Source organism: Trichosurus vulpecula, chromosome 5 (genome assembly GCF_011100635.1).
Source record: "Trichosurus vulpecula isolate mTriVul1 chromosome 5, mTriVul1.pri, whole genome shotgun sequence".
Taxonomy (NCBI): Eukaryota; Metazoa; Chordata; class Mammalia; order Diprotodontia; family Phalangeridae; genus Trichosurus; species Trichosurus vulpecula.
This window is the reverse complement of record NC_050577.1, coordinates 36,324,414-36,344,496: the sequence shown is the minus strand read 5'-3', so window position 1 is coordinate 36,344,496 and position 20,083 is coordinate 36,324,414. Positions and strand designations below refer to the sequence as shown.

The 20,083-nt window shown below is 40.0% G+C and overlaps 1 pseudogene; it reads left to right on the top strand.

Annotated features, from left to right (window-relative positions):
- Positions 1-1,935: 1,935 nt before the first annotated feature.
- On the top strand, positions 1,936-3,039 carry LOC118850841 (annotated as a pseudogene).
- Positions 3,040-20,083: the final 17,044 nt, after the last annotated feature.

Genomic DNA, 20,083 nt, shown 5'->3' with positions numbered 1-20,083 from the left:
CTTCTCATTTTTATGAAGCAATACTGCATAGAATCTACCATCCATCTCTCTAAGTTACAAGTTAGTTGACATTCTAAACTAGTGCTTTTCTTGGATGCCATGTTTCAGTGCTTGGCAAGAGGGTCAAGTGTTTGTTGACTGAAGCAGTTATGCTTTTATTTTTTCTTTTGCCAAACACTTTCAATTGTTAAGCTTGCATTAAATGACTATGATTGGTGTCAATCCTCCATCTATTTCATATTTTTCATATCAATGACTGACTTAAATAGGTAAGATTGGAGTGGTTTTAATTGAATGATATATATTTTTCTCTTATTTACTTTTTCTTCTAGATTTGGAATAATTTTGACCTTTGTTCTAATAAGTCTGTATTCTGACTATACAGAGAAAGCTGATTCAAGAATGACTCCCACATAAGGAATGTCTCATTTCCTGTCCATTAGAAGATAATCAATTTCATCTCGGTGATATTATTCCATGCTTGCTACAGCCTTTGCCTTTTTTTTCTTGAAGTATTTAAATATATGCACAGTGTATAAGTCTTTATTTTCTCATTCTTTCCTCCTAAACCATCTTTTCCTCTGTCTTCAAAGTATATGCTAATTTTATTTGGAGTTCCTTATTGAGTTTGTTACTTCCTAACCTGCACTTGTAAGAATCCCTAGTTTCTTTCAAAAGTTCATCTCAAGTAGGCCTTTCCTGATCCCCCATCTGTAACTGCCTTGCCATAGACAAATTACCTTTTTTCTGTGTATATATCACATATATGTATAGATTACATATACACACATGTATATATAATGTGCATATATACATATACACCTGTACATCTGTATATAATATACACAAACATAAATTTTATTTTTTATTTGTATATATATAAATATACAGTATATATATGCATATACACACACATTATATATATATATATATGTATATATATATATATATATAAAATACATATATATATAAAATCTCTACAAATAGAATGTAAGCTCCTTGAGGGCAGGGCTATTTAATTTCTGTTTTTGTATCCCCAGTGGCTAGCACACAATGGGTATTTAATAAGTGGTTGTAGACTGATTGATTGCTTTCTCTACACATTCTTTACAACAAAAATTGACACAGCTACAATTATTCTTTGTGGGGGATATTACTGTAAATATTTATCATGAATATTCTAGTACAAGATGACCAAATGTCCTATGGCATTATATTTTTTCTTGCCTTTAAACTCTTTATAAAAATGACCCTGCCAACTCATTTTTTTTCACTTTTCCAAGGAGAATCTGAGTCATACTTCAATTTAGTAGCAATTTCCTTCTGTCTTCCATTTCATTTATAGTAAGAATGTTAAAATTGGTAAAATTCATTTCCTTATATAGAATGTCCACTCATGGGTCATTGGACCAGAGTCTCACATCTAAAGTAGCAACAACTAAGTTGTTTATAGAAGATCTAAAGATTATATGATTCTTAATCCTTCTGCTCCCCTTTCCACCACTGTGCCTAGGTCACTGGGGTACACAGGACCAAGAATCATTTGGTATGTGTCTTTGTTTTATGAATTACCATGGTCTAAGAGTTCATCACTAAGTGGACAGATTAATGGTGATGAGTTTGAGTGATTAAAATAGGTCAGATCTCAGAAAGAAGACACATTCTTTTGCTAGGACCTGAGTTTTCCAGCACAGAAGCTTCCAGGGCCTACACTCCACTGGCTGAAGCTCTGAGAATCCAGGGTCACCTCCATGCCACAATCAGGCATCGAAGTGGAACATTTTGGAGAGAGCAGGGACCCAAGATAGAGGTCCAACACCAGTTTTCTGGCTTGAAGATGCAGTATCCTAGCATCTCAGCTTGGAAGCTCTGGGACCGTCTTTTGCCAGTGTAATGGGGGGTACAAAGTAGCCACCAGCAGCAGTCTGATGGCCTCTTAGCTTGAGACAGGAGCCCTTGAGGAAAATGCCGCTGTTTGATTTCCCACAAGAGCCATGGTGGGAATATGGCATCCTTTGCTGGTTAGAGCCTCCCTATGCCACTTAGAGACAGCCACTTAGAGTCCTACCTGCACACCTGAAGACATTGCTCCCTATGTGATGTGTCCCACATGCTACAGATCAAGATATTTGGTCAGGTTTGGGTGAAGTTGATGGAGAGCTTGGTGGTCAGTGACATTGCTGAACTGAAGCCAAACCAGGGGATGCTGACTCTTTTTACCAATGAAGAAGGTGGTATCACAGAAGACCTGATTGTGACAAACACATCTGACAAGTACTTATACGTGGCATCCAGTGCTGGGCACTGAGAGAAGGACATAGTCTTCATGTAGAATGAGGTATTAGAATTGAGAAGCGCCGGCTGTGATGTGAGCCTGGAGGTGATTGATAATGCCTTGATAGCTCTGCAGGGTCCCTCAGAGGCCCATGTCCTGTAAGCTGGGGGCCAGATGACCTTCAGAAGCCAACCTTCATGATCAAGTGCCATGTTGGATGTGTTTGGAGTACCTGGCTGCCATGTGACATTCTGTGGTTATACCAGGGAGGATGGTGTGGTGCCCTCAGTGCCGGCAGAGAGGGCTGTCCATTTGGCAGAGGCTCTGCTAAAGAACAAAAGGGTCAGCCTGGCAGGGCTGGTGGTCAGGGATGAGCTGTGGCTGGAGGCAGGTCTGTGTTTGTATGGGAAGGACATAGATTGGCATACCACCCTGGTAGAGAAGAGCCTTGGTTGTATTCTAGGGGAAAGTCACAGGGTTGTTATGGTCCCTGATGCAGCCATTGTTTTCCCCCTGATGAAAGGGAAACTGACCCATAAGGGCTGATATCTATTCAGCAGCGCAGCCTCATCATGAACACAAAGGGAGATGTCATTGGGGAAATCACCAGAGGATGCCCCACCCCCCACTTGAAGAAGAAGGTGGCTATGGGTTATGTGGGTGGAGACTACAGCAAAATTTGGATCCAGCTGATGGTGGAGGTATGGAAGAAACAGCAGGAGGCAGTGGTTAGCAAGATGGACTTTGTGCCCACCTGCTACTAACCTTGAAGTGACCTGCCCCCCGCCCGAACTTTTCTTTCTGCCTTTCTTTAGGGCTGAACGTGACACACAATACACAGTTCCTCTTATGGTTAGTTGGTGTTGTCTAGGAGAAGGAGGAAACCCAATTAGTAAATGGATAGGTGAGCAGCTCTTGCAGGGCCTTCTAGAGGGAAATGGGTATAGAAGTAAGGGGCTGGGAGGAGAAGAAAAAGAATTCAAGGCAGCATAATATCAAGGAAAAAGGGTTTGGAGTTGGAAGACCTAGGTTTGAATTCTGGTTCTGCTATTTATTCTGAATATGATCTTGGGCGAGTCACTTCTCTTTGAGCTGGTTTCCTCCTTTGTCACATGAGGGATCATTGTCTTGGTGTCACGCACCTCACATGCCTATTGGGAGGGAAAGTGCTTTGTGAATCTCAGCACAAGGCAGAAATGGGAGCTATAGCCATAACAAAGGCAGTCTAGTCAATGTGAACAAAAAGACTGAGTGCCCATGGTTGGGGAAGCTGCCTTAGGGTGTCCTAGAGGTGGCCAAGGATGGGGTAGAAAGGGGCAAGGCACCGCCCTCACATCCACAAGGAATCTTATTCTTTGGTTTGGCCAAATGCCAGCTGCCAGCTGCCGTATTTTCTAAATGGTCAACTCAATTTTCTGGGCTAGAGGATGTTCAAAACTTTTCAATGATTCAAACTGTAGAATCTCAGGGAGAAGCTAACCCAAAATGGTACCCCAAGCATGGATCCTCTCATGAATATTACCAAAGCCTAGACCTCTGCTTGAAGACCTAAGGAGACCCCATTCACTTGTGGACAGTCTTCTGTGTTGGGCTTTTTTTCCTTCTACAACTGCCCCTCCAACTTCCCCTCCTCTGACCCTGGGTCTGGCCTCTGTGGCCAAGCAGAACAAATTTAATTATGGCATAATAAGCTTTAGTGCTTGACCATAATGTATGGTTAATACATATTTGCTGAAAGGAATTTATAGAGACTAGTTAATCCAACCTCTTAATTTCATGATGAAGAAACTTCTATTACGTGATTTTTCTTCTCAGTTTACCTTCCTAGTGTTTTTTGTTGTTGTCCAGTCATCTTTCAGTTGTGTATGAGTCTTTGTGACCCCCATTTGAGGTTTTCTTGGCAAAGATGGTTTGTCATTTGGTCTTCTAGCTTATTGTACAGCTGAGGTAACTGAGGCAAATAGAGTGAAGTGACATGCCCAAGGTCATACATCTAGTAATTGTCTGGTCAGATTTGGACTCAGGAAGGTAAGTCTTCCTGACTCCAGGCCCAGTGCTCTATCCACTATGGTGCCACCTAGGGCCCCTGGATGTATATAATTCATTATTATTGTTGTTATTTTCATCTGTACCTGTGTTTTCACTTGTTTGAAAATTCCTCTATGAATATATAGACCGCTTTTCTATAACACACACTTTTAGAGTTAGTTGGGGGCACTGAGGCGCTATGGACACCTAGGTTTTTTTCCTTTTCCTTTTTTTTTCTTTTCCCTTTCCTAAAAAAACCTCTCCTTGGTTTTCCTTGACTGTTAAATGTCTTGAAGAGCTGTCTATAGTCATTGCCTCAATTTCCCCTACAATGACATGCTTCGTATTCCTTTCCAATCTGGCTTTTGCCCCTATCGTTCAGAGTTCACCGAAAACCATTGAGTCTTGTTCAGTTCTTCCATTCCCCCTGCTAAGTTAATCTTCTGAAGTATTGATTTGACTAAGTTACCCTCTCACCCAAAACCTTCAGTGACTCCCCCTAGTCAATTCAATTCCATAAACACTTACCATGTACTAAATTCAAGAGACAGAAAAATGAAAACCAAAAACAAAATAACCCCAGAGTTTCTTCCATCAAGGATCTTATATTCTATAGGTGAAAAAAATCCAAACTCCTCTGTCTGGCATTAGAGACCCCCCTCCCCATCCCCACCCCATAAGGGGAAAGGACTAAATCTTCCAGTACTTCCTAAATCGTAAGCCATCCTTCTCTTGAGTCTCCCTAACGGTCTGCTTGTACCTATGTCCTGAGATTTATCATATCCAACCTTGCTACTTGCCATCTATTGTTTGTCTATGGATACCTGCCTTGCTAGACTCTAAGCTTATGAGGGTAGATGCTATTTCTACCTACACTGCTGTCTGCCAGGACTTCTAGCACACTGCAGGCCCTAAATAAATATTTATAGCATTTTTAATTTTTCATTTTTGGACCTTGCAAAAGAGAATAAGCTAGGGTTGTAAGCTAGAATTTATAATGCTACAAATGGCATATAAGACTCACAGAAATTAGGTGAAAAAATCCAACTCAATAAGATTCCCAGCTTGAAAAGTTAGTGGACTAACATTTGTTAAGTGCCGATTATGTTCCAGGCATTGTGCAAAGTGCTGGGAGTACAAAGAAAGGCGAAAATACATTTCCTACCCTCAAAGAGCTCACTTTCAAATGGGAATGACAATGTTTTAAAAAATTGTGCATACAAGACACATACAGTGTAAATGAAAAGTAATATCAGAAAGAAAGCATTAGAGGAAGAAGGAGTACCCATTGGACTATTACTTAAAGCCATAGTGGTCACTCCAGTGTCATAGTGAAAAAAATAGCCAAAAGAGGGAGACAAGAATAGTGGATCCCATGGGGTAGTGGGGTTTCCAAGCTTAGCAACTGGATGGCTGCTCCAGGAGGGAAAGTGACCTGGGAGAAATTGGGGGTGGAGGAAGAGGTGGGAAAGAAAGAGGAGGGTGAATCATCTATCTGTGAAAGCTCCTTCCTTAGCCATGAAGAGCCTAGTGAAATTCTACATCTTAATACTTTCCAAAGTGAGCTAGTGGTGGTAGGGAATCATTATTCAGTGAATGTTTATGTATTTTTCCCTTGCAAAGAGATTTTATTAAGGGTCTGACTTATCTTTGGAGTTGACCTCTATTAGACCAATATGGTACCTAAAATACACCACTGCTTTTGACTTGGCATTAGAGAAATATCACTTCCTTCAGTCCTTCATGAGATCCATGGTGTTATTCATGTCAGCCCTTCTGTGGACTTCAATCACATCTCCTTGATGTGTAGACAGCCTTCCTAACTGAGCTGCTGTTGTTTCTTCCCATTCCCCCAGTTAAGATGTAGTGGCTAGCTTGTGGTTGATGAGCCTCTCCAGTCTAGCCATGCTGCTCCTCAGATGATAGATGCATGACCTATCATAGATAGACTCACATTTGAAGTCTTTCCCATTTGATAGGACCACTGGGTCTGTGCTCAACAACACACTAAGGCACCACGGCTAGAACTTCTAGGGAGTAGAGAATGTTGACTGTATTTACAAAAAAGATGTGGCTGTAATAATTGTGGGCATTATAATAGATCCTATAGGTACAAAAATATTTATAGCAGCCCTTTTGTGTGGTACCAAAAAATGAGAAGCTAAGGGGATGCCCATGGGAATGGCTGAACAAATTGTGGTATGTGAATGTAATGGAATACTATAAGAATATATACTAGAAGAATACACTATAAGAATATTTAATGGAATACTATAAGAATATATATATATATACATATATATATATATATATACTGTAAGAAATGAAGAAAGAGATGATTTCAAAGAGACATGGAAAGACTTATATGAACTGAGGCAAAGTAAAATGAACAGAACTAGGAAAATAATTTATAGTATATTACAAAAATGAACAACATTGAAAGACTTAGGGGTTCTGGTCAACTAAGCAATCAATTGTGATCCCCAAGGACAGATAAAGAAGGACTCTGACCACTTCATAACAGAGAGATGAAGAACCAACATGCAGAATAAATAAACAGATTTTTGGACATTATTAATTTGGGAACGTGTTTTTTCTGGACTGTGATTATGTGATTGATGCAAAAATTCTATATTTCTTTTTTTAGGGAGAGGAAAGAGATGGGAGGAAAAACCAAATGCTTGATATTGAAAAATAAAATATTAAAATTTAAATCTATATTACATATATAAATATTGGCACAGACCAGAAAGTTTCTGAGTTTCTTTTAGCTCTTCTTTTTCAGAAACTACAATACGCACAAAAAGTTTTATGCAAAGCATTTTCTTCTCTCTGACATAGCTTTTTGGCCCAATTAGCACTTGGGAAAGTATCACATTTACTGATATGATAGATTTTTGGATGCTCTAAAATAGGATCCTAGGTTTGGAGTGAGAAGGAACCTCAGAGATCACTCAGTCCTAGTCCCCAGTTTTACAAATGAGACCCAGAGATTTGCTCAAAAACACATAGGTTGGTAGTAAGCACCAGGGCAATAACCTGAGCCAAGGTCTTCTGACTCCAGTCCTAGAAATCTTTCTACAATATCATGCTCCCTATCTACGAATCCCATATCAAATTCTGATTCTCTACTTATGAGAAGGAGTAGAGAACATTCGCCATATGCAATTATATAAGGAATTCTTGACAGACAGGGAAGAAGGTGGCAGGACTCAGAGAAAAATACTAAGAAGGGGTTTGTGACAACACCTTGGAGGGTGGATGTCTGTAAAAACAATAGGCATTGGGGCAGCTAGGGGGCAGATTGGTTAGAGCACCAGCCCTGGAGTCAGGAGGACTTGAGTTCAAATCCAGCCTCAGACACTTACTGAGCGTGTGTGATCCTGGGAGACTCATTGAACCTTGATTTTGCATGCAAAAGAAAACCAAACAAAAATAGGCATTGGGGGAGAATGAGAATGCTAGCTCACATTTGTAGAAGCTTCAAGCTTTCTTCACAACAACACTGTGAGGTTGGAGAGAGACAAGCATGAAAGCATGTGGGGTAAGGGGCATCATGTCCAGGCTGGGAAGAGAGAATGCAGATGGCAAGGGACCCTAAGAAGGGCTGGCTTATGTGATGGTTGAATTTTGAGCTTCTTTTAAAGGCTCCCTCCCCCAAATAAGGATACTAGCATTATGTCAGCATAACCATTAGGTAAATAAATGTGGGGTCTCCCTTAAGTCAATTTGCTAGGGGTGAAGAGGAGCTTTGTAAAGGAAGATATTACCTGATACCCTAGATTTCAGATGACCCATACAACTCTAAGGCCTGGAAAGGATTTCAGAGAGCATTTTTATCTACTCTCTTTATTTTACCAATGCAAGAGGAAGAGAAGTTAAGTGACTTTCCCAAGGTCACAAAGCCAGTTGGAAGCTGGGGCTAGGTGGGGAACCTGTGGCCTTGGGGACACATGTGAATCTCTAGATCCTCAAGTGCAGCCCTTTGACTGAATCCAAACTTCACAGAACCTCTAGGTTTGGTTTAGATTGTTCTGTGAAGTTTGGATTTGGTCAAAGGGCCGCACTTGAGGACTTCAAGGGCCACATGTGGCCTGAACTAATTATAGCAGTCCAGTAAACTTCACCAACTTTTCTATGCATATCACTGTGCCAAGTGCTAAATAAATAACCCAAATAAAATAAACCTGCCTTTAGGGAGCTTACATGCCATGGTTTGGTTGCAGCTGTCAGATCTGCCTTGTCACACTGAAAGTGTGGTTTAGCTAATAGAAAAATCAAGACAATGCCCGTTCTCAAGGAGCTCACCCTCAAACTGAGGGAGACAGCACAAAGAAGAAAATTCAGGTGCAGGATAGATGGAAAGATGGGGATGTCCTCAGGGTACAGCTAGGAGTCTGGAGGGCACAGGCACAGGGCAGGTGGCAAGGCCTAGAGAACCCTGCGACACAGTGAACAGTGCAGAGGGGAAGGCCTAGTGATATTCCACTTCAATGAAAGCAAGAGAGTTGATGAATGATGTGTCATCCGAATGATGTGATCAATCACGTATCCTGGATTTTAGGAGGTCTGAGCCTGGAAAGGGAGTAGGGGAAGAACACCCAGTGGTGTCAGGTCAGGCAGCTGTCCGGCTGGTCCAGATGACATACATCAAAGCTGAAAACTGAAGTTAATTCATTGTCATTTTCCCCATCTCCATTCACCAGTGAAACTTAACAGGAATCAAAAAGTCACTATAAGTAGAAACATAATTTTCCTAGCATCTTGAAATAATTCTAGGCTGCATCACTATAAATAGACTTGTCCACTCTAAATGGACTCAACGGCACTTCCCTAAATCACAATTAACGAATAACTATCCCCAAACAGCTGATGCAGGAATTAAATGATCTAGAGCAAATTTCATACTAAAATGTTTAAAGATATGTCTGCGAGATGACTAATTTGCTATAAAGAGAGTTAAATGCTCAGCTGCTTAGAGATCTTTGTAGGCCCAAAATTCTCACTAAAAATATTAGGGGTAACCTTCTTACATTAATTTACTGTGAAGTCTCTCCATGGTCACCTAGAACAGATAGACCCTTAACTTTTCAGTTAGTCAACAAGCATTTATTAATCACCCACTATGAGCCAGGAACTGTGCTAAGTACTTGGGATACAGAAAAAATTGAAAGACAGTCCTTGTTCTCAATGAAAAACAGCATCTACCAATCTGTATACCCTTCATTCAGTCTTCTTCTTAGGAAAGGTAGAATTCTAAATTATAATTTCAGACTTACAACAAAGCAGAGCTTCTCATCTCAAAGAAGCCAACAAGTACTCTAGAGACCCCCAAGCCAATTTGAGCTATGCAGTAGAAGAGGTCTCTCAGTAAGTCAGTCAACAAGCAAACAAACTATGTTTGTTAAAGAACAAATGCCATGAAAGAACAGATTAAAAAAACCCAACACTTCCAAAACATAGGTGGGTGGCTATGGATGGAGAATGGTGCATACGCTATCACATGCCATCCTCATACAGTAGGTAGGATTTGACTTAATGTTCTCCTTTGTTACAAGGAAGAATTCAGTGGGGTAGGGTTTACTAGGAAATGAACATGGTGTAAAAAATAGAAGGGCGTCAATAATAGTTTTTCCTTTCTTTACAAACAAAAAGTAATTCAGATGTTTCCAATAGGAGACAGGATAGAAAAGTAAGTAAGAGGGCAGGAATTCCAGCCTCTTGAACTTGGATCTGGAGTTGGAAAGACCCAAATTATATTTAATGCATCTTCAAGGCAGCCCCAGTCACTGAAAACAATCCTCTGACTGGCACCAAAGTGGGGTGGGAGTGGGAGTGGGGGTGGGTTGAAACTGATGAGTTGGGTCAGCTAGGTGGTGCAGTGAGTACATAACCGGCCCTGGAGTCAGGAGGACCTGAGTTCAAATCCAGCCTCAGACACTTGACACACTTACTAGCTATGTGACCTTGGGCAAGTCACTTAACCCCAATTGCCCTGCCTTCCCCCCTGCAAAAAAAAAAAAAAGAAACTGATGAGTTCATCTTGGAGTAGCCCCAGCCACTTCAACTTAATCAGAATTGTGTTTTGTGCTTTTAACAAGGCACCAATGGACAGCTCACTCCCCTCTGAGACTGTACTTTTGAAAGTCTCTTGACAAAGGCTCATATCCCTGGAGGCTCAAGCACAAGCTGATTGAAGAACTCCCATAAGCATTGTGCTGTCCAGCACTGCCATCTGGTCCAGATCCTTGCTGCTATCATCTAGTGGTTTCCAGGTTACTTTTCCTTCTTTCTCAAGGTGTCAATACCAGGATTGGTCTTCCTTTCAACTTGGGGACTTCAATATCTACAGCAATGTCTTCTCAAAAAACCATGGCACTGCAGGTCACCAACCCCCTCAACTCCCATGCCCAGTATCACCACTCTACCTCAGTTACTCATAGGGTTGGTCACAACTTCATTTTCACCATCACCAAGTAATGATGCCACCCGGTTGATTTTGAATCCTGAAATTCCCTTCCTTGATCACAATTCCCTGTCCATCTTTATTTTTGCTTCCCTCCTCCTAAATGGATTCTTTACCCTCCCTGTGATCTGCACATTCTATATCTTTCCATATTCTTGTCTCAAACTGGCACCTAGGAGGCATTTTATAAATGTTTATTTATTAACTGCCTGACTACTGTTCTGGCTTCACTCTGTTTACTTCACAGCCATCAAAGTGGTTCAGTGGATAGAGGGCTGGACTCAGCCAAGAAGACTTGAATTTGAATCCTGCCTCAGACACTTACTAGCTGTGTGACTCTGGGCAAATGATTGACCCTTTCTGAGCCTCGGTTTCCTTACATGTAAAATGGGGACAATGATAGCACGTACATCACTGGGTTATTGTGAGGACCAAATGAGGCAACATTAGTAAGGCACTTTGCAAACTTTATGATGTTCTACAAATTTGAGCTAATATTATGACTCCCATTAGGACCTCAAAGTTAAGCGGTTGAACCAGGCATTGTCATTCTCCAGCCTCGAATCCTTTCCCTCTATCATCCGTAGGCTGCCATCCACGATGAGCCCAGCATTCCCTCCTGGCTGCTCTCCTTTTTTCTTTTTCTTTTGTCTTTTGGTGATCTTATCCACTCCTATGGGTTTACTTATCATTTCTGCACAGAAGACTTCCAAATCAATAACTCCCACTCTAATCTCATTCCCATATTGCCTGATACTCACAGGGTCATAGATTCAGGGCCAGAAGGGACCTTAGAGACATCTACTCCAACTCTCTCATTTTACAGATAAGGAAACTGAGGCTTAGGAGGGTTAGGTAACTTGGCCATGGTCATATAAATAATAAGAGGCTGTGCTGGGATTTTAACCCTGTCCTCTGACCCCAAATCTAGCACACTTTCCACTGTACCATCCACCCAGGCGTCATATAAGCACCTCAAACTCAACATGGACAAAATGGAGCTCATTATCTCCTCATTGTCTTCTGCCCAGTACCTGCCCCTTCTCCAAACTTCCCAGTATCTGGTGAGGGTGCCACCACTCTGCCAGGAACCCAAGCTCACAGCTTCAGTTATGTTCCACTCTTTCTTCTACCTGACCACTCCATATCGAAGGCATTGCCAAGCCCCCACTGCTTTTAGCGCCATGACTTGTCTTCTAGCTGTCCCTTTCTCTCTATCCACACAACTACGTCTCTACTTTAGGCCCTCACCACTGGTTGGTAGGACATGGCGGTTGTTAGTCTTCTGTTTTTGAAAAGGAACAATGATGGTACCAGGTAATATCTTGACTTGTGCATGATTGGGATTTAAGTGAGGCAGAGTTTCAGCAGAATTCTCAGCCTCACTCTCTCTTCCAGACATAGTAGTCCAATGGCATTCATCACTACTCCCCTAGGCAACTGCAATGGTTTCCTCATTGATCTTCTTGCTTCCTGTCTCTCCCTCTCCAATACACCCTCCCCACAGTCATCAAAACAATTTTTCTAAAGCAAAGGTTTGTTCACATCACTCCTCTGCTCTACAACCTTCAATGACTCCCCATTGTCTCTAGGATAAAATAATAAAAAAAGCTTTTTGTCATTTAAGACTCTTTATAATCTGACTCCTGCCCATCTTTCACTGTTTATTTCCTGTTATTCCCTTTCAAACATTATTTTCTAGCCAAACTAGCTTACTAGATATCTGCCAAAGGTGACAATCTATCTCTTACATCTGTGCATTTGCTCCCAGGGCCACGCTTGCTGTGCTTCTTCCTCATCGTTGCCTTTTAGAAGCTTTATCTTCCTTTCATGCCACCTCCTCCAGGAAGCCTTTCCTGATCCCCCGGTTGTTGGTGCCTTCTCTCTCTCTTGAATTTGATTTGTATTTGCTTAAGACTTCATCTCTATAAAATTTTTCATCTTATCAATAAAATATAAACTCCTTAAGGGCAGGAGATTTTTTTGTTTTTGTTTTTGAATTCCCAGCACTTAGCATAGTGCCTGGCATAGAGTAGGCATTTAGCAAATGTTTGCTAAATTGATTTACATTTAGGGTATTAGGAGGAAAAAAGGTGGGTGGGGGAAATACAATCAACCTAAGGAAGACCTAATCTTTAGGGTACGTGTGGGAGCTAAGAGCTAAATAAAGAACTCATCTTCATGTTTTCTGACAAATAACTACTTCCAAATCAAAATAGCTGGCATTCCATTAAAAAATCGCAACAAAAGTTGTCTCTATTCACCACTTCCCCAATCCTACAAAACTTATATTTAAAGCCATTAACATCTTACCATTATTTGAGTAGCCCTCTCTCTCATTCCTTCAGGCAAATTAGCATGACTCCATCAAAGCACATTCTTAATTCATAAGCAGATAATACTTCAGGCTGGCAAGTTTCATAGCTATGTACAATGTTGGCAGCTATTTTTTATCCAGTACTCCAGCAATGGGTCCATGGCCAAATCCCCTGGTAAGTCCATCTCCACAATCCCTGTTTTCATCTCTTGTAGGGTCTCCAGGATTCTATTTTATGTAGGCTGTATTTCACAAGCCAGTGTTTAGAGTCCGTCAGTATGTGGTTGGAATAAAGGTTGGAGAGTTTGATAATGATCATTTTGCTTTGGTATTTCTCCTAAGCTATCTTCCCTGTTACTACCATGGAAATGTCTAGTGGAGGTGACCCTTGAATCAGTTAACTAATCCTGCACTAACAGAGTGTAACAACTTGACAACTATAGGTTGTATTGACTTCATTTGGAACACTAATCCAATGACTTCTTTTTGTGGTTAATGCATGGAATCTATGAATTGTGGATAAAGTTAGTACTTTGGAAGGCTGAGATTTCACTGGGATGGTGCAGTTGAGTTTATCAGATAGTTTTGTTTTTTCTGCTGATAGATATCTGGTCATTGCTTAGCTTGGGCTTTCAGGGACATTTCTTAGGATCTTAGAATACCTATTGATAAGTTCCATTTTTGTTGAGTATGGATTAGCTTTCCTTGAGTTCAAAAATCCTTGGGAAATCCTTCAGGTAGCCTCAATTTAGATACACCCTCCTTGCCCACTGTAATGACCCCCATGCGACCACTGGAGTGGCAAGCTAATTTGAAGAAAACAGGTAGAAAAGAAGCTGACAAAACCAAAAAAAAAATGCGAAGACTATTATCCCATGGAACCTGCATTTGTCTCTATCTTGTCCTCTTGGGCAGTATTTGACCTCTACATAACTTAGCTCCCCATCCTGGTGATTTAAGTGACTCCGATAAAAGTTAGCCTATTTTGTCAAATGCCTAATAACCACAGGAAGAGATCACAATTGTGGAGAGTAGAAATGGAGCAATGATCTGCTCTCCAATTTGTCTTCACTTTGTCAGCCAAAGGAGTAGGTTTTCCCATGTGGCTCCCTTCAGATTGTCTGTCATTTTTCAGCAGGGAAAGTTCCATCAACAGATAGCAGCTTCCCCCATCAGATGAGAATTTGCCACTTTAAAATTTCAGCAGGCAACTGGCATTTTATTATTTACGTATTTCATGTCATTATACTGGATAATATAACAAATGATGCAATCAGCGCCACAGAAAATTTAAAGTGGTGTACACCTGTTCTCACCTGGGAAGACAGCAATAGCTCATACACGATTTCCCCAGCTGAAAACCAGCAGTGTATAAAACCATAGCTCAGAAGGCCTATTTTCCCAAACTAAAAAACAGAGCCAGTCCACAATCTTCCAAAGGACTCCTTCAACCTCATTCAGGCACTTCAGATTTGGGTTCACTGAAATTCACCCTGTAATTTTTATTTAAAACCCTGTATTCTTTTAATAGGAAAATCATTCCTTTAAGCTGCCATTTTCATGTGCCACACTAAAACCATATGTGAGCCACAACCACTTTTCTGCTCCTATGGTTAACTAACGATCGTTATTCCCATAGGTACACCCATTTGTGCTGAAATAATCGATAGTGCTGTCGCTGCCTAGACAGAAAATTATACGAAAGGGAACTATGATTGCTTTTTCTGCATTAGTGAACCAGGAAAATACATTTACCAAAAGGAGATGATTGTGGGTCAAGCAAAAAATCCCTTCATTTTTTAACATCTTTGAGGACTTTGGAAATCATTCATGGAAAAGTAAGCTTTGAAATGATAGTTTGTCAGGTGCTAGACTTTGAAGGATAGAACTTGTTCCTTATTTTTCAAGCCTTGGTCTCCACAAAGCATCCAAACCTATAAGGTGGGGTGATAGGGAGATGTAAGATGAGGAAAAGATCCATTGAGAGAGGCACTGAATAAACTCCTGGGGATAATCTGCTTCTTTGGCTCATAGGTTCAATTAATTAATTGTACCTTTGAAGACCATTGTTGGAAGGCACTGAGAGAGAAATGGAGTTTAAATAAGACATGGTCCCTGACCTAATGGGGTTAATAGTATGTGAGGGGGTTACAACATATATAAATATTTCAGTGCTTTAAAGACTTATGAAATGATTTAATTAATGTGAGTGCTCATTGTTTGTCCTTCATACACAAAGAAAACCAATGACATCATGAGATTGGGGTCAACATTCAATGTGTTTGACTATGGCTGGTCAGTCCAATATGAGCTCGGAAGGCTCTACCGCAGGTTAGGCACTAATAGTCCCTTTGAACATTTGGGATGGGGCCGTCTCTAGATTTGGGCATCTCATGTTTCCTTTGTGCTACTCTGATTCTGCTTTACTCATAAAGTACAGCACCTTCTTTGACACAGTCACACCATGCTGGGCACTATGTTTAGTGATAACCCCAATAATTTAAACTTATGTCATAGCTCTTTAATAATAGTATACATTTCACTTCACTATTTACAAATAATACCTTGTTTAATCCTGTAAATTTAATATGACCCTGTAAGGTAATTGCTATTTTTCTCCATTTTACATATGAGGAAACTGAGGCTAAGAAGGTAAGTGACCTGACTGAGCCACACAGCTAGTGAATGTCTGCGGTAGGATTTGAACTCAAGTTTTCTTAACTCAAAGTCCAGCACTCCATCCACTGGCCAACCAACTGCGTACCCTTTAAAGTTTATAAAGGTTCTTACAGTAATTATGCTATTTGATCTTCAAATCTACCCTATGAGGAAGCTACTACTGGTATTAATACTTCAGGGGATCTCATCAATTTTTGCATTCATTCCAGTGTTGCAGATTGCAACCCATTCAGATTGAAATTTATTGAACGGGGGAGCAGAGGTGATGTGATCAGAACCATGTTTTAGGAAAATCAGTCTGACAGTTGAGTGGAGGATGGATTGGAGTGGGGAGATACTTCAAGAAAACCAACCAATGGGCTACTGCATTAGTGCAGGCATGAGGTCATGCTTCATCCAGAAGTGTCAAAGGAGAGAAGAGATAATTCAAAGGTAAAATCATCAAGACTGACATAGCAGGAACTCAATAAATGCTTCCTGGATGGCATTATTTCTCAAGATCTTCTCCAGTCTGGTAGCTAAGACTGCTGGCAAACAAAAGCAAGGGTGATGGCAGACTTAGTCTCAGCTCATCCTCCCATTTCATGTCTTTGACAAACACATGTAGCATCCCGAGTTTTCTGAAGAAGGTAAGATCCTATTCTTGAATATTGATATTTGAATGCTATGTCAGTCCTGATGATTCTACTTTTGAATTATCATATGCAAGTGAATTGGATTTAAGTGAGGGAGGGCCGTGCAAAGTCACCAGTCTCACTTTCTCCTCCAGAGCCATCTGGGTCCAGTGGCAAGCTATAGATCAGTATAACTGCTCAGAGGCAGTGGGAGACCTTGGTAAGCTAAGGTCTTTTCCAGGTCTCAATATGACTGAGGCAATGCCCATTCAGTGATTAAAGTTAGGTAAGAAATGAGGCAAAGAATGGTTTCTTTTACCTAGATAAAAAGAAATCAATCTGGGAGGGGAAGACCCTCAGGGTTTCTGGCCAACAGTGGGGGACCAAAAATTTTCCCTCACAGAACTAGATAAATCTAACAAAAAGTATACAAGAAAGAAATTAAGGAGGTGAATAAAGTTCTGGAAAGTTAGATATGATAGCTTTCTGGAGAAAACTGAATGGATATAGAAAGACCTTTTTCTCAGCAGTAAATAATACCTGCACAAAAATTGATTAGTATTAGTAAATGCATCCTTTTTGTATCATAATGCAATAAAAATTACATTCAATAATAGACAATGAAAAGAGAGATTAAAAATTAAGTGGAAATTAAATAACTAATCCTAAAAAAAACCAAGTGGATCAAAGAAAAAATCACAGAAACAACTGATAATTTCATTAAAGAAAATGACAACAATGAGACAACACACCAAAATGGAGCCAAAGTGGTACTTAGGGGAAAATTTATGTCTCTAATTGCTTATATCAATAAAATGGAGAAAAAACAGATCAATAAACTGGGTATACAAGTAAAAAAACTAGGAAAAGAACAAATTAAAAATCCCCAATTAAATGCCAAATTGGACATCCTGAAAAATCAAAGGAGAGATTAATAGAATTGAAAGAAAGAAGACCTTTGAACTAATAAATAAAACTAGAAGCTTATTTTATGGAAAAAAATCAATAAAATAAGCCATTGGTTAATTTGATTAAAATAAAGGGAAGAAGAAAACTGAATTACTAGTATCAAAGATGAAAGGGGTGAATTCACCACCAGTGAAGAGGAAATTAAGACAATTGTTAGGAGCTATTTTGCCCAATTATATGCCAATAAATTTGACAATCTAAATGAAATGAATGAATATCTACAAAAATATAAATTACCCAGATTAAGAGAAGAAGAAATAAAATACCTTAAATAACCCAGTCTTAGAAAAAGAAATTGAACAAGCCATCAATGAACTCCCTAAAAAAAATACACAGGACCAGATGTATTCACAAGCAAATTCTACCAAACATTTAAAGAGCAATTAATCCCAAATACTATATAAACTATTTGGAAAAAAATAGGCAAATAAGTCCCACCAAATTCCTTTTATTACACAAATATGATATTGATTCTCAAATCAGGAAGAGCCAAAACAGAGAAAGAAAATTATAAACCAATTTTCCTAATGAATATTGATGCAAAAACTTTAAATAAAATACTAGCAAAGAGATTACAGCAATATATCATAAGAATCACACACTAAGACCAGGTGGGATTTATACCAGGAATGCAGAGCTGGTTCAATATTAGGAAAACTATCTGCATAATCAGCCATATCAATAACAAAATGAAAAGAAATCATACGATTATGTCAATAGATGCGGAAAAAGCCTTTGACAAAATACAACACCCATTCCTATTAAAAACACTAGAGAACATAGGAACAAACGGAGCTTGCCCCAAAATGAGAAGTAATATTTAATCTAAAACCATCAGCAAGCATTATCTGTAATGGGGATAAACTACAAGCCTTCCCAATACAATCAGGGGTGAAGCAAGGTTGCCAATTATCACCTCTATTATTAAATACTGTAATAGAAATGTTAGCTATAGCAATAAGAAAAGAAAAAGAAATTAAAGGAATTAGAATAGGCAATGAGGAAGCAAAACCTTCCAGATGATATGATGTTATGCTTAGAAAATCCTAGAGAATTAACTAAAAAACTACTTGAAATTATAACTTTAGTGAAGTTGCAGGATCCAAAATAAACCCATCTAAATCATCAGCATTTCTAAGTTTTACCAACAAAGGCCAGCAGCAAGAGACAGAAAGAGAAATTCTATTTAAAATAACTATAGATGACATAAAATATTTGGGAGTCTACCTGCCAAGACAAACCCAGGAACTATGTGAACATAACTATAAAACACTTTTCATGCAAATAAAATCATATCTAAATAATTGGAAAAATATTAATTGCTCGTGGGAAGGCCAAGCCAATATTAAAAATGACAATTCTACCTAAGTTAATCTATTTATGCAGTGCTATTAAAAATTATTTTATAAGGAGGGGTGGAGCCAAGATGGTGGCTGGAAAGCAGGAACTTGCATGAGCTCCGCGCCAGATACCTCCAAAAACCTATAAAAATGGCTCTGAACAAATTCTACAACTGCAGAACCCACAAAATAGCAGAGGGAAGCAGGGCTCCAGCCTAGGACAGCGTGGATGGCTACTGGGTGAGGTCTATCCCATACAGAGCTGGAAGCGGAGTGGAGCAGAGCCCAGTGTGGGCCACATGGACCAACCAGACCAGGAGCTGGGCGGAGCGTGCCCTAGCGCCCTGAATCACTGAGCTGCAGCAGATACCAGACTTCTCAACCCACAAACACCAAAGACAACAGAAAAGGTTAGTGGGAAAAGCTGCTGGGGACAGAGTGAAAGTTCGCGGTTCAGCCACCGCCCCAGGGGCAGCAAGGAAGGTGCAGCTACAGAACTACAGCTGCAGTTGCTTCCAGCCCCAGGCCCACCTGGTGGGAGGAATTAAGTGGCAGATCAGAACAGGAGTGCAGAGCCTGCTGAAGATCTGAGTCAGGTTCAGGTTGGTGGTTCTTGGGGGAGGAGGAGTGCTGGTGTGACAGAACTGGCTGTATAGAAATAGCTCTGAAAACAACAGTGCATCCCCTCAAGCTTGGAACAAAGTATTCTTTACTCTACAAGCAGTCATACCGTGCTCAAAAGCTCAAGGGTCAAGTAAGTTGGCTGGGAACATGGCCAGGCAGCAAAAACACACTCAGATTCAGTCTCAGACATTTGAATCTTTCTTTGGTGACAAAGAAGACCAAAACATACAGCAAGAAGAAGTTAACAAAGTCAAAGAGCCTACATCAAAAGCCTCCAAGCAAAACATTAACTGGTCTCAGGCCATGGAAGAGCTCAAAAAGCATTTGGAAAAGCAAGTTAGAGAAGTAGAGGAAAAATTGGGAAGAGAAATCAGAAGGATGTGAGAAAACCATGAAAAACAAGTCAATGACTTGCTAAAGGAGACCCAAAAAATACTGAAAAAAATACTGGAGAAAATAACACCTTAAAAAATAGAATAACTCAAATGACAAAAGAGCTCCAAAAAGCCAATGAGGAGAAGAATGCCTTGAAAGGCAGAATTAGCCAAATGGAAAAGAAGATCCAAAAAACCACTGAAGAAAATACTACCTTAATAATTAGATTGGAGCAAGTGGAAGCTAGTGACTTTATGAGAAATCAAAATATTATAAAACAGAACCAAAGGAATGAAAAAGTGGAAGACAAAGTGAAATATCTCATTGGAAAAACCACTGACCTGGAAAATAGATCCAGGAGAGATAATATAAAAATTATTGGACTACCTGAAAGCC